The 10,468-nt window shown below is 44.3% G+C and overlaps 1 long non-coding RNA gene and 1 other non-coding gene across 2 annotated transcripts; one reads left to right on the top strand and one right to left on the bottom strand.

Annotated features, from left to right (window-relative positions):
• Nucleotides 1-6,134: 6,134 nt before the first annotated feature.
• LOC112406475 (uncharacterized) lies at nt 6,135-8,588 on the top strand. Its single transcript, XR_003004564.1, has 2 exons — nt 6,135-6,383; nt 6,916-8,588. It is a non-coding gene; the product is annotated as an uncharacterized LOC112406475 (long non-coding RNA).
• Nucleotides 6,290-6,362, bottom strand: TRNAF-GAA (transfer RNA phenylalanine (anticodon GAA)). Its single transcript has one exon. It is a non-coding gene; the product is annotated as a tRNA-Phe (tRNA).
• Nucleotides 8,589-10,468: the final 1,880 nt, after the last annotated feature.

Here is a 10,468-nt window from a genome sequence, read left to right as displayed (position 1 = left end):
TCCACCCTCTTCCTTCCTGAACTCAGCAGCAACAATAACAACAAAGAAACCACATCTCAGGAGATTTCTTTTTTAGTAGATGTTTTTTTGAAATGCCTGAAGGATACCAGAATATGCCACCCCAAATATGCCACTTTGGTGAAAGGATTATTTTGAGCTAAAGGCAATTGAGAAGAAGCAGATACAAGAAAAGTTCTCTGCCCTCCTCCCTATTTGCCTAAAAGCAGGATATAAATTTGTAAAGATGTCCCTCCTTCCCCCTCTACCAGGAAGGCCAGAAGTTAATCCCCAGAGACAACTGTACACCCTGATCAGCCCACAACTGGCACCCAAAGAACCTATGTAACAAACTTTACTAACTAGTTTTATTTACCGTTAGTTTCCCCGTATATTTACCTTCCTGCAGTTTGCCACCCTGGAAACTTAGCCTTCTTCCTTCATCTTTTACTTCTCTACAAATTCATTGTTCTTTTGTAAGATGCCATATACGCCCAAGTTCTAGCCACTCTTTTGAGTTACTCATCACTGGGTACTTCCACATGTATGCACAATACACATGTTAATAATCAGTTTGTTTTTCTCTTGTAAATCTTTCTTCAATCTTATATACAGGTCCCCAGCCCAGAACCTAGGAGGGTAGGTCCCCTGCATCCCAAGACTTGGCTAGTAGTCCTCTTAAACGCTGACAAATCTATTCAACTGCAGTTCTCTAGGTTAACCAATCTTATATACAGGTCCCCAGCCCAGAACCTAGGAGGGTAGGTCCCCTGCATCCCAAGACTTGGCTAGTAGTCCTCTTAAACGCTGACAAATCTATTCAACAGCAGTTCTCTAGGTTAACCAATCTTGGTCAGACAATTTTCTATCACAAAACTAGATCAAGTATCTTATCACAATTCCTTTTATCTAACAGAAATCTCTCCCACCTTCATCTAAACCCATTTCTTCTTCTGGCATCTCCCTGGAAATTATATATTCCGGAAGAACAATGATGTGAAGACAGTAATCAAGTTACCCTCAGCTTTTCTATCTTGGCAAATCTAATTCATATCCTTTTATTGTCATTTTTGAAAGAAATCTCCTCTTCCTTAATCATGTTTTTGTTCTTCGTTAACCCTTTCCTCTTAAACTGAGTTAATCAAAACGGAACAAAATGCTCTAACACAGATCTCAGTAACACAATGTATAAACGAACTACTCTTTTATTATGGCTCATGTTCCATTTTAATACATCTCAGAATTATGCTGGCTTTTCAAACTGCGCTACTATGTAACTTCTAAAAAAATTCACATTCAACTATGCCTCCTACCCGGAAGAGTTATTGACAAGTTTGGTGGGATTATGTATAAAGTGTGCTCATCCAGAATGCCTGGCACATAGACAGCACTCCAGAAATGGCAACTCTGGTCATTCTTTATACTCTGGACTAGAGAGTCAGTGAAGTATGTAGGGGCAGGGGTTGCCCCAAGTGTACTGTAGAATATAGTTAGGTAGTGAATGGTCAAATATTTGCACAGCCTGCTTTAAGACAACCCATTATATGAAGTTTTCAATTTATGGAACTCATATGAGACCTGGATGTCTGTTATGAAGAGCCTTGCCCCTCAGCAAACTGCCCTGCTTCATTCCCCAGGCTGCATGCTGACCCTCTCCCAAACATTACACTCCAAAAGCTAGAGACTGCAAACAACCCTCCAAGAGTTCCAGTTAGATAAGTGAGCTACGCTTAAACAAAGTATTCCTTTCCGACATCACCTATTAAGGATGACTGTGCAGGATTCATATATTCCTGGAATTGGAGGTAAATCCAGCAGGAGTTATATTTCTGACCAACATCAGATAAGTCTGAGATGTGACAAATAATATAACATGAAACTAAACAACTATAAACCACTATACATGTGGACAAGTAGAAATATGACCTAAGACTAATAAAATGGGCATTAATAAACATACATATTGATTATACAAAAGGCCCCAATAAATTATGAAATGCTCATCTAGTATTATTTTGTATATAACAATTGTAACAGCTTCATTATATCCTAGGTCTGACCTAAAATGAATATAGTATCCGGAATAATTAAGAGATAAACAGGCATTTAGCAATATGCTTGCATGTCACCTTAGAAATTTGTCAGATGAGCCAGAGGTCCCAGGTTTCTTTCCAAAGGCTCACCAAGGAGACTTGAGCAGATGCCTTCCCCCTGCCACTCAGGATAAATGGCTGGAAGTAAGAGGAGATATTCACAACCTCTCTGCTGACAGTAGAGAGCTGGGTTGAGCATTAACTCTTATCAATGTTTAATGTTGATAATGTTCTTTCCACTGAAAGCATTTCTTTTCTAACGTAAAGGCTGACTCCACACTTTACTCTTCACCCTTTATACCCCTCTTGGTTATAAAGAGCTAAACACCCCATCTAAATGATAAAGAGCCGTCCTGGAGCTGCCCGCATCAGAGGGTTCCTAGGAGACAATGCACGTTCAGTCTTTCTCAGCCTTCACTCCTGGAGACTGACAGCATTTGACATCCATCAGAGCATGTCACAAGTCAGTGATAGGCAATAAACATGATCAGATTACACCTTTAGACTTTACATCTTAAGGTTAAAAAATTACATATACATGTATATGTGTAATTATTTTTTAAATAAAATATATGTGTATATGTAATTATTTTTTTAAATAATATATATATATATATTTTAAATGCTGCCTACCTTCTTCCTAATCATTCCTCCCACCCACATAGTCAGCAAAACCCTTTACGAACACAGGTCCAGTGGAGGTCTGCCCAAACTATCCCCTTCCTCTTTCCCTTGCTACGAAAGAGATACCAGGCCCAAAATGGAGTCACTTGTGCTAGGCCCCCCATCACCTAACTGAGACTTGTGCTAGGCCCCCCATCACCTGAGACTTAATACCTAACCTAATTGCAGCTTCAGTCTCTCCCAGGAACATAATCTTCCAATCAGTCTGCCATTACTTGGCCAGCAATAGTGAGGTGCTGGGGCCCAGGGCAGGCCACCCCAAAATGTGCCTCAATGGCTTATTGATTATTTTGAAGTCACTTTAGAAATAGCTGATGCTAGAGGGACTCTGACCGTCCTAAATCTCCCTGAAGCAGGAAAAAAATATCTCTCCTGTAAAAGGTGCCCTCCCTGCATCTGGAAGTAGAAGGACACCCTTATCACCAGAGAGAGGGAATTTGACCAAGAAGCCTATATGAACAAACCTTGTTACTTCTTTAATTTACTACCCCAAGCCCAAACTCCGCTTAGGTTCTTCTCTAATTAAGTGCCCAAAGCCTCAGTTTCTTTGTCCTGTCAATTCCTCACAAACGTATTATGTCTTTGTCTAGAAAATATAAAAGTCACCTGCTTTGGCCACTTCTTAGGTCCCGTTTCTATGGGACCTCTATGAGCATGTATTAAAACTTGTTTCTTTTTCTCCTGTTAATGTGTCTTGTGCCAATCTTATTATTAGTCCAGCCACAAGAACTCAATGGGGGTAGGGGAGAAATTCCCGCCCCCCCCAACAGAGGTAATTCTCCTGATAGACCCCTCTTGCCCCCCAAAGGAAGGTGGCCTTGCCTGAAACAATCAGCTCTCTGCTAGAATCAGGGGTCCCCAACCCCCAGGCTGCAGACTGTTACCGGTCCACAACCAGTTAGGGACCAGGCTGACAGCTGGAGGTGAGCGGCTTCATCTGCCACTCCCCATCGCTCACATTACCGCCTGAAACGTCCCCCGCTCCCCTCCCCGTCCGTGGAAAAAGTGTCTTCCACGAAACTGATCCCTGGTGCCAAAAAGGTTGCGGAGCGCTGGCTGGAATAACTTCCTTGTCTTGCCTCCTTCTGCCTCTAAAAGTCTTTTGCACAGCCCCTCAGAGCCCCTTTATATTTCCTAGATGGGATGCCACTCGATTCCTGAATCTTTGAAGAAAACCAATACAATCTTTAACATTTACTCAGTTAAAATTTGTTTTTTAACACCTCTTCAGACATCTAACCAGGTGTGTGCCTCTAGCCTCCTCCCATACAAATGTCCCTATTCCTATAGCAAATACGTGGTCTTGTTGTGTCTGCCCACGGGGTAGTCAGGCCTCAGGCTGCCTGATGAACAGTCACTCTCACTGCCGGCACCCACACCATTCCCCTCCCATTTAAACACGTGGATGGGGCTTAATGGGGGTAGGGGAGAAATTCCCGCCGCCTGCCGATGCAGGGCACACGGGTTCCAGCCCTGATGCAGGGCACACGGGTTCCAGCCCTGGTCGGGGAAGATCCCACATGCCACCGAGCAACTAAGCCCACATGCCACAACTACTGAGCCTGTGCTCTAGGGCCCGTGAGGCACAACTACCAAGCCTACGTGCTGCAACTACTGAAGCCCGCGCACCTAGAGCCTATGCGCCGCAACAAGAGAAGCCACCACAATGAGAAGCCCGCGCACCGCAATGAAGAGTAGCCCCCGCTCGCCGCAACTAGAGAAAGCCTGCACGCAGCAACGAAGACTCAACGCAGCCAAAAGTAAATAAATTAATTGAAAAAAAACCCAAAACACGTGGATGGCTGGTTGCACTCCAGTTTGGTTTTTCCCTTGCCAAGAAATCTTCCTCAGAGGGCCCAATCAAGACCTTCTTGCCCATAGAGCCTTTTCTGATTCACCAGCAAAAGCTTTTATTTCCTCCTAAAACTATTCTCATTTTTATGCACACAAACATCCCAATAACTATTAACTTTTCATAACATTTAGGACGGGGCAGAAGTTAGATGCCTGACATGTTTAAATACTTGCGTTCCTACAAGGACTATTATGTGTAAAATGAAGATGCTAATAATAGGTAACTTCATAGGATAGTTACAAAGATCACATAATGCCTGGCACATAGCAGGAGGCACATAACTGAGGTCTAATTGACGAGTGAATTAATACCCTGAGGACACACGAGACTTCATAAATGTGAGCGGCCTTCCCTTTCAAACCAACAGAAGCAGAACATATGCAAGATTTAATGCATAAATCCCACAAGTGACTCTCATCTGCTGACCAGCAACTCATCACCTCACTAAACTAAATCTTCCCTTTTCTAGTGACTCCAAAATAGACTGAAATTTCTTCCTTCTTTAATTCAATTCAATTCAATTTAAATTAAATTTAATCCTTCAATTTCTACCTCTGGGTCCTGGCTCAGCTCCCAGGAGCCAACACAATACATAATCAGGCCCCTGGGCTCCATTTTCTTTACTCCACCGCGCCTAGGTTAGCCTTGGGGTGGGTCCTATAGATAGCTACCAGAGTCGATGCCCCAGCACATCCCACCACCAACACACACACTCACCATGAAAGCAAAAATTTTCAGAAAAATTAATTCCGAGCACGTACCAAAGTTTTATTTCAGACTTGCAGGACAAAAGACTGCACAAGGGCAAAGCTTGTTCACAAAAAAGGTCTTAGGAAAGGGCTCTTTTAAACATTGAAAAGAATGTCTATAGATAAGTGGCTCTCAAACTTTGACTGCTTCAGAAACCCCTGAAGACTTGTTAGAATACCTAAGGCTGGGCCCACCCCAGAGTTTCCCATTCAGTAGGTGTGGAGCTCGGGCGGGAATTTGCATTTCCAAGTAGTTCCCAGGTGAAGCCTTGACTGCTGGTGGTCCTGGGACCACACTCTGCGAACCACTGATCTGGACTCTAATTAAAGTTGTTGCGATGAAGACTAATTTTACAGAGCTGTAAAGCTGCCATGCCTTTACCCACTGTCTAAGTAACTCTGGCTATGCCACCCCCGGGGCCGCGCTCCGGGCGCTTCTAACCAAAAATACCTAGTTGCCCGGTTCCCTCCTCGGGCGAGGCCAGAGGGGGACCATTCGATTAAACAGCAGGGTTTTGCTTTTCAAATTGGGATGCTTTGGGAATGAGATTTGGGACGAAGTTTTGTTTCTCGCCCTCCGACACAGACCTGTTCCTTTGGCACCAGCGCGCTGCACCCTCTCACCACCGGCCGTGAGCCCGGTACCCCGCACTTCCGGATCTCCAGCCGGCGTCTCTGGCTCCGCCCCCACCCCCACGCTTCCCACTGCGCACGCGCAGCAGCGCCTCCGACGTAGGCGCCTCGGAAGTAGCCGTGAGTAGCGGCCACATTTCCCAGGGGTGACTGAGAACGGCTGTTTCCACTTCTCGCTCGCCCTTCAAGTCCCAGTTTTTACCTGGGGTGGAATTAATGAGCCAGGTTACTCTAAACGGGTGATCCTACGAGAAATTCCAATCGAAAAAGAAAGACTCTGCCGAAACCCGGGATCGAACCAGGGACCTTTAGATCTTCAGTCTAACGCTCTCCCAACTGAGCTATTTCGGCGCCTGCTTCGTTGCGTTTGGAGTAAGCTATCACTGAACTATTCGCGTCCGCCCCTTCCGTCTTTTCCTAGTAATCACTTACAGCGTTTCTTCCTTGTCCTATTAAATGGTTATATGTTAAAAAGAAAAGAAAAAAACATATAAATGGTTATCCGTATCAACATTCTTCTGCCTGCTTTTTACAAGCCATGACTAAGTGCACTGTACGTTGCTTACGTTTTTCAGTATAATCCAAACCTTTGGTTTAATCATCGACAGCAGGCGTCGTGAACGACCCGGTGTCCCCGCTGCGGGATTCGGGGGGCAGGGGTTGGGCTGGCCCGCAGCCCGGCGGAGCAGAGTCAAAAGCAGCGACGGCGGCAGCGCGTCGGGGCGACGCCTGCGCGCCCCTAGCTCACCACTCCCTGCCCCCAGGGCTCCGCGGCTCCTCAGCGCGTGGATTCGTCTTGCCCTAGCTGGTCCCCGCGAGCCCCGTGCAGGGTGGTCCCTTTGGCTTGCCCTCTGCCCATGGAGTCGGCCCTTCCCGCTCTGACCTCTCACTTTTCACGATTAAGGTGGACAAGAAGTGGACCAGGGCATGGAGGCAGGACTGCAGTCTCCCTGTGTTCGTGGGTCCTCGAAATGCTCCCTTTCCCACCACCACTTCGCACAGAGCCAGATAGGCACACCGTAAAATCTTGGCGAGCTCGCTGAGGACGATCATCCAATGTCAATACTACTTCCTACGCCAGTTGACGAATGTTTCTGAAGCACCAACTACCTGCCAAGCACAGACATTCTGCAATGTCCGAACATCCTATTGTTTGTTGTTGTTGTTGTTTTTCCCTCTCCAATTAAGTTGTAATTCTCTGAAGGCAGGGGTGTTAATCTCACCTACCTTTCACCCAAGTAAGTGGAAGTTTCACAGCCAGTTTTGAGGGATGGATGGATGCATGCGTACGAATATGGAAGAAAAAGAAAAAAGTTTTGAACGTGGGAAGTGTTTGCAATCTCTAAGGTGTAGAGTCACTTTCTGAATTCCTTTGTTGCGTCATAACCAAACAGAAGAGCTTGAGATTTAACAGAAGTCATTGGTTAAGGAAGGAAAAGGGACCAAAGAGAGCTTGGGGATGAACAAAGTTCTGTGTAGGCTTGGGGGCAGGGGGGTTGGAGTGGAAGAAGAAGAAACTTGGAGCGGCTGCCTTGTGCGGGTCAAACATAAAGAGATGGGGAAAGAGGGGGCTTTTACAGCCCTTCTTGTGTGTCGTGAATGTAACTACCTTTCACATTCTCAAAATACCGCAGGCAAGGCTTGAACCTGGGTGACTAGGAAAGTTAAGTTTTGATGGGATTTGGGGTACGGGTAGGGGTGAGGAAAAGGTCCAGGGTCTGAAGGGAAATGGAAGGAAGAGGACTGGAGAGATAAGAGAAGGAAGAGCACAACCAATAAACGTCTTTTATCAGAATTTAATGTAAGGTCCTTCAGCAAATTACAAGATAAGAGAAACTACATTGTAATAGTGACCATTCATTGACTAAAAGTGGATTTCAGAATATAAGTGTTATGACATATGTCATGAATTAACTGGGTGGTCACACAGCCCGGTTTGCCCAGGACAGTCCCTGTTTACCTCCTAGAATCCTGACATGGTAGCACCCCTTTCACTCTTAAAATTATCCTAGAATGAAGGGAAAATCAATGATGTGATCACCCAACTTATAAACTATGAAAAAGAGTCACAGCTTGGGGCTACATAATGAACTCTACCAGTTTCACTACAAGAGAAAAGATTTTTAACAATCAACTCAATATTTGTCATTGGCGTTTTACAAAGGGGACTGAAAGTTTTCAGGACTTAGGGTCATAGTTTCTGTTCTGTGCAGGAAAGCAACCTGGGACGCTGCAGTGGCTTCACAGGGGTGCAGAATATTTTAGATTTTTGAGGGAAACGCAGTGATACTGGACATCTGTGGGACACTGCACAAACTGCTAGGTAGTTCATAGTTTCAACAATAGATCACTCTACAGTTCTTTCAGTGATGTCATCTCTTTGCAAAGCTAGGTTTTCAGCAGTTGTGATAAAAAGCAAGTGCACGTGAAAATAAATGTGTAACAGGAAATGAGAGTAGTGGTGTCCAATCTGCTTCCAAGGCTGGAGAAACTGTGCACTCCCCAACAGGTACACACAGCCCATTGGTAAGCAATGTTGGTTGTTTAAGAATGAAATAAAAATATACCTTTCTTTTCTTTTATGTGTATAAGTTTTTCCAAACAAAGTCATTGGACATGAATACTTAATAAATTGTTTGGGCCTGAGTACTTCATAAAAGGAACTGTTCGGTATTTCTTTTGGCCTGGGAGCGTTGGAAAAGCTTACTGAGACACTGAGAGCATTATGAACAGAGAAGGTTTGGAAACCTCTAGCTTAGCACCTTAGTGTTGACAGCAGGAATGAAAATTATTACTGAGTTTGGGAGAAAATCTTCTTTGTTCAGCAAGATTACAGAGGCAAGAAGAGCCATCAGAACTTCCACAGAGACCAAATGCCAAGGGCTAAAGTGAAGTGAAAAATCTATGAACACACTCACAGTCGGAAGGAACAGATGATAAAGAAATTGGCATTCAAATCAGGGAAAGGATGTTGAAGAAGGACTCCATGTTGAAAAGAAGCCTTGGCTGTAGTCCTGTCATCCAAATTAGTCCAAGGATTCTGGCCAACTCCAGTCTAATTACCTATGATAACCACGGAGACTAATTATGAGAACTAACTAGAAGATCTAAGAATAACAAAACTGAAGAGAATATGTTGTATGTAGTTGTAGTAACTAATAGATTTTTGAACATCTATCGATTATCTATCCTGAACTTTGCTCCTGGGACCCCACAGTCCAAAAAAGTAGCACTTATTTTTATTTGCCTTTGATTTCAATCAGTATTTCTCAGAAGTGTTAAAAAGGTGGGAATATATCAAAAAGACATAGGAGCCAGTTTAAAGGGGCTCTTACTGGCCAAATCTAGGGTAATCCCAGTATCAAAATGAATAAGAAAAGTAATAGATTATTTACCCCTTGAATAAAATAAAAATCCATGAGTACAATAATGGGGAGAGAATGAGATTGAGGGTTCTGGCTTACAGGTGGTAACTGTCATCAACTGATAAATGTGGAAGGAGTGGTTGCATTGGAAATAGCCATTTTCCAAGCATCATAGTAAAGGCTGGTTCGGTCAAGACTCATCAATGGATGCTAAGTATGAGGGGAAGGTTGTATAATGAGGAGGATCATTGCATGGTCTCAAAGTATCTCTCCACAGATTGCTCAATAGTTTCAAGGGGGAAATTGAAACTATACAGTGGGGAAACTGGACAAATCCTTGATCTGGTCACCAAGATGAACCTCACCAATGAAGGACACTGAGACATCATGGGCCTCCTAATGTCTGGGCCTCCTAACAGTCTGGAAGGAAATCATCTCGTCCTGGTATAAAGGGGGAGGGGTCAGCTCATTTTGCTGAATTTAAATCCACAGATGGATTCCAACCCCCTTTTTTCCCTCCCTCTCCGCTTCTCCCAAAGTGGTTTCCAGCTTTTGTATACACATCCATACGCATTAGAGTTGGGTCCATGAATGGTTAGTGTTAAGTGACTTTGATTTGGGCTTTGGGGAAATGAAAAATGATTTTAAAAAATGAAGTTTTTAGAACATTTTCTGAAAACTAAAATAATTTGAGGTCATTTCTACCTAGTCAAAGGGGTGGGAAAATTTACAAAAGAGGAAGGAGTAGGCTATCATACGTGTTTGCAGCAAAGCTTAGGGGGTTCAACTGGGGGTGTAAATACAGAAGAAGGAACAGATCCCTCCGCCGTGAGGCCAGGGCAAATACGTGTCTGCTCACAATGGGGCTGCTTAGAAATGGCCTAGTTGTAAAACCTCAGATAGGGGCCTGGCCAGGGGGATATGACGATGGAACACTTAACAGAGGGGCCATTGTTTTGCTTCCTCAAGGAATGGGTCAACCCCTGTAGAAGCTGTGATACATTCAGTTTGAAGTTGGAAAGCTAAAAGTTGGAAAGCTAAGGTCCTCCACCCCTGGCCATGTGGTCGCTGGTGACTGCACTTGGGGGGCAA

The sequence above is a fragment of the Neophocaena asiaeorientalis genome, unplaced genomic scaffold, assembly GCF_003031525.2.
Source record: "Neophocaena asiaeorientalis asiaeorientalis breed wild unplaced genomic scaffold, Neophocaena_asiaeorientalis_V1.1 scaffold141, whole genome shotgun sequence".
In the NCBI taxonomy this organism is placed as follows: Eukaryota; Metazoa; Chordata; class Mammalia; order Artiodactyla; family Phocoenidae; genus Neophocaena; species Neophocaena asiaeorientalis.
The sequence above is the reverse complement of the archived record's forward strand: the minus strand, read 5'-3'. Positions and strand labels throughout refer to the sequence as shown.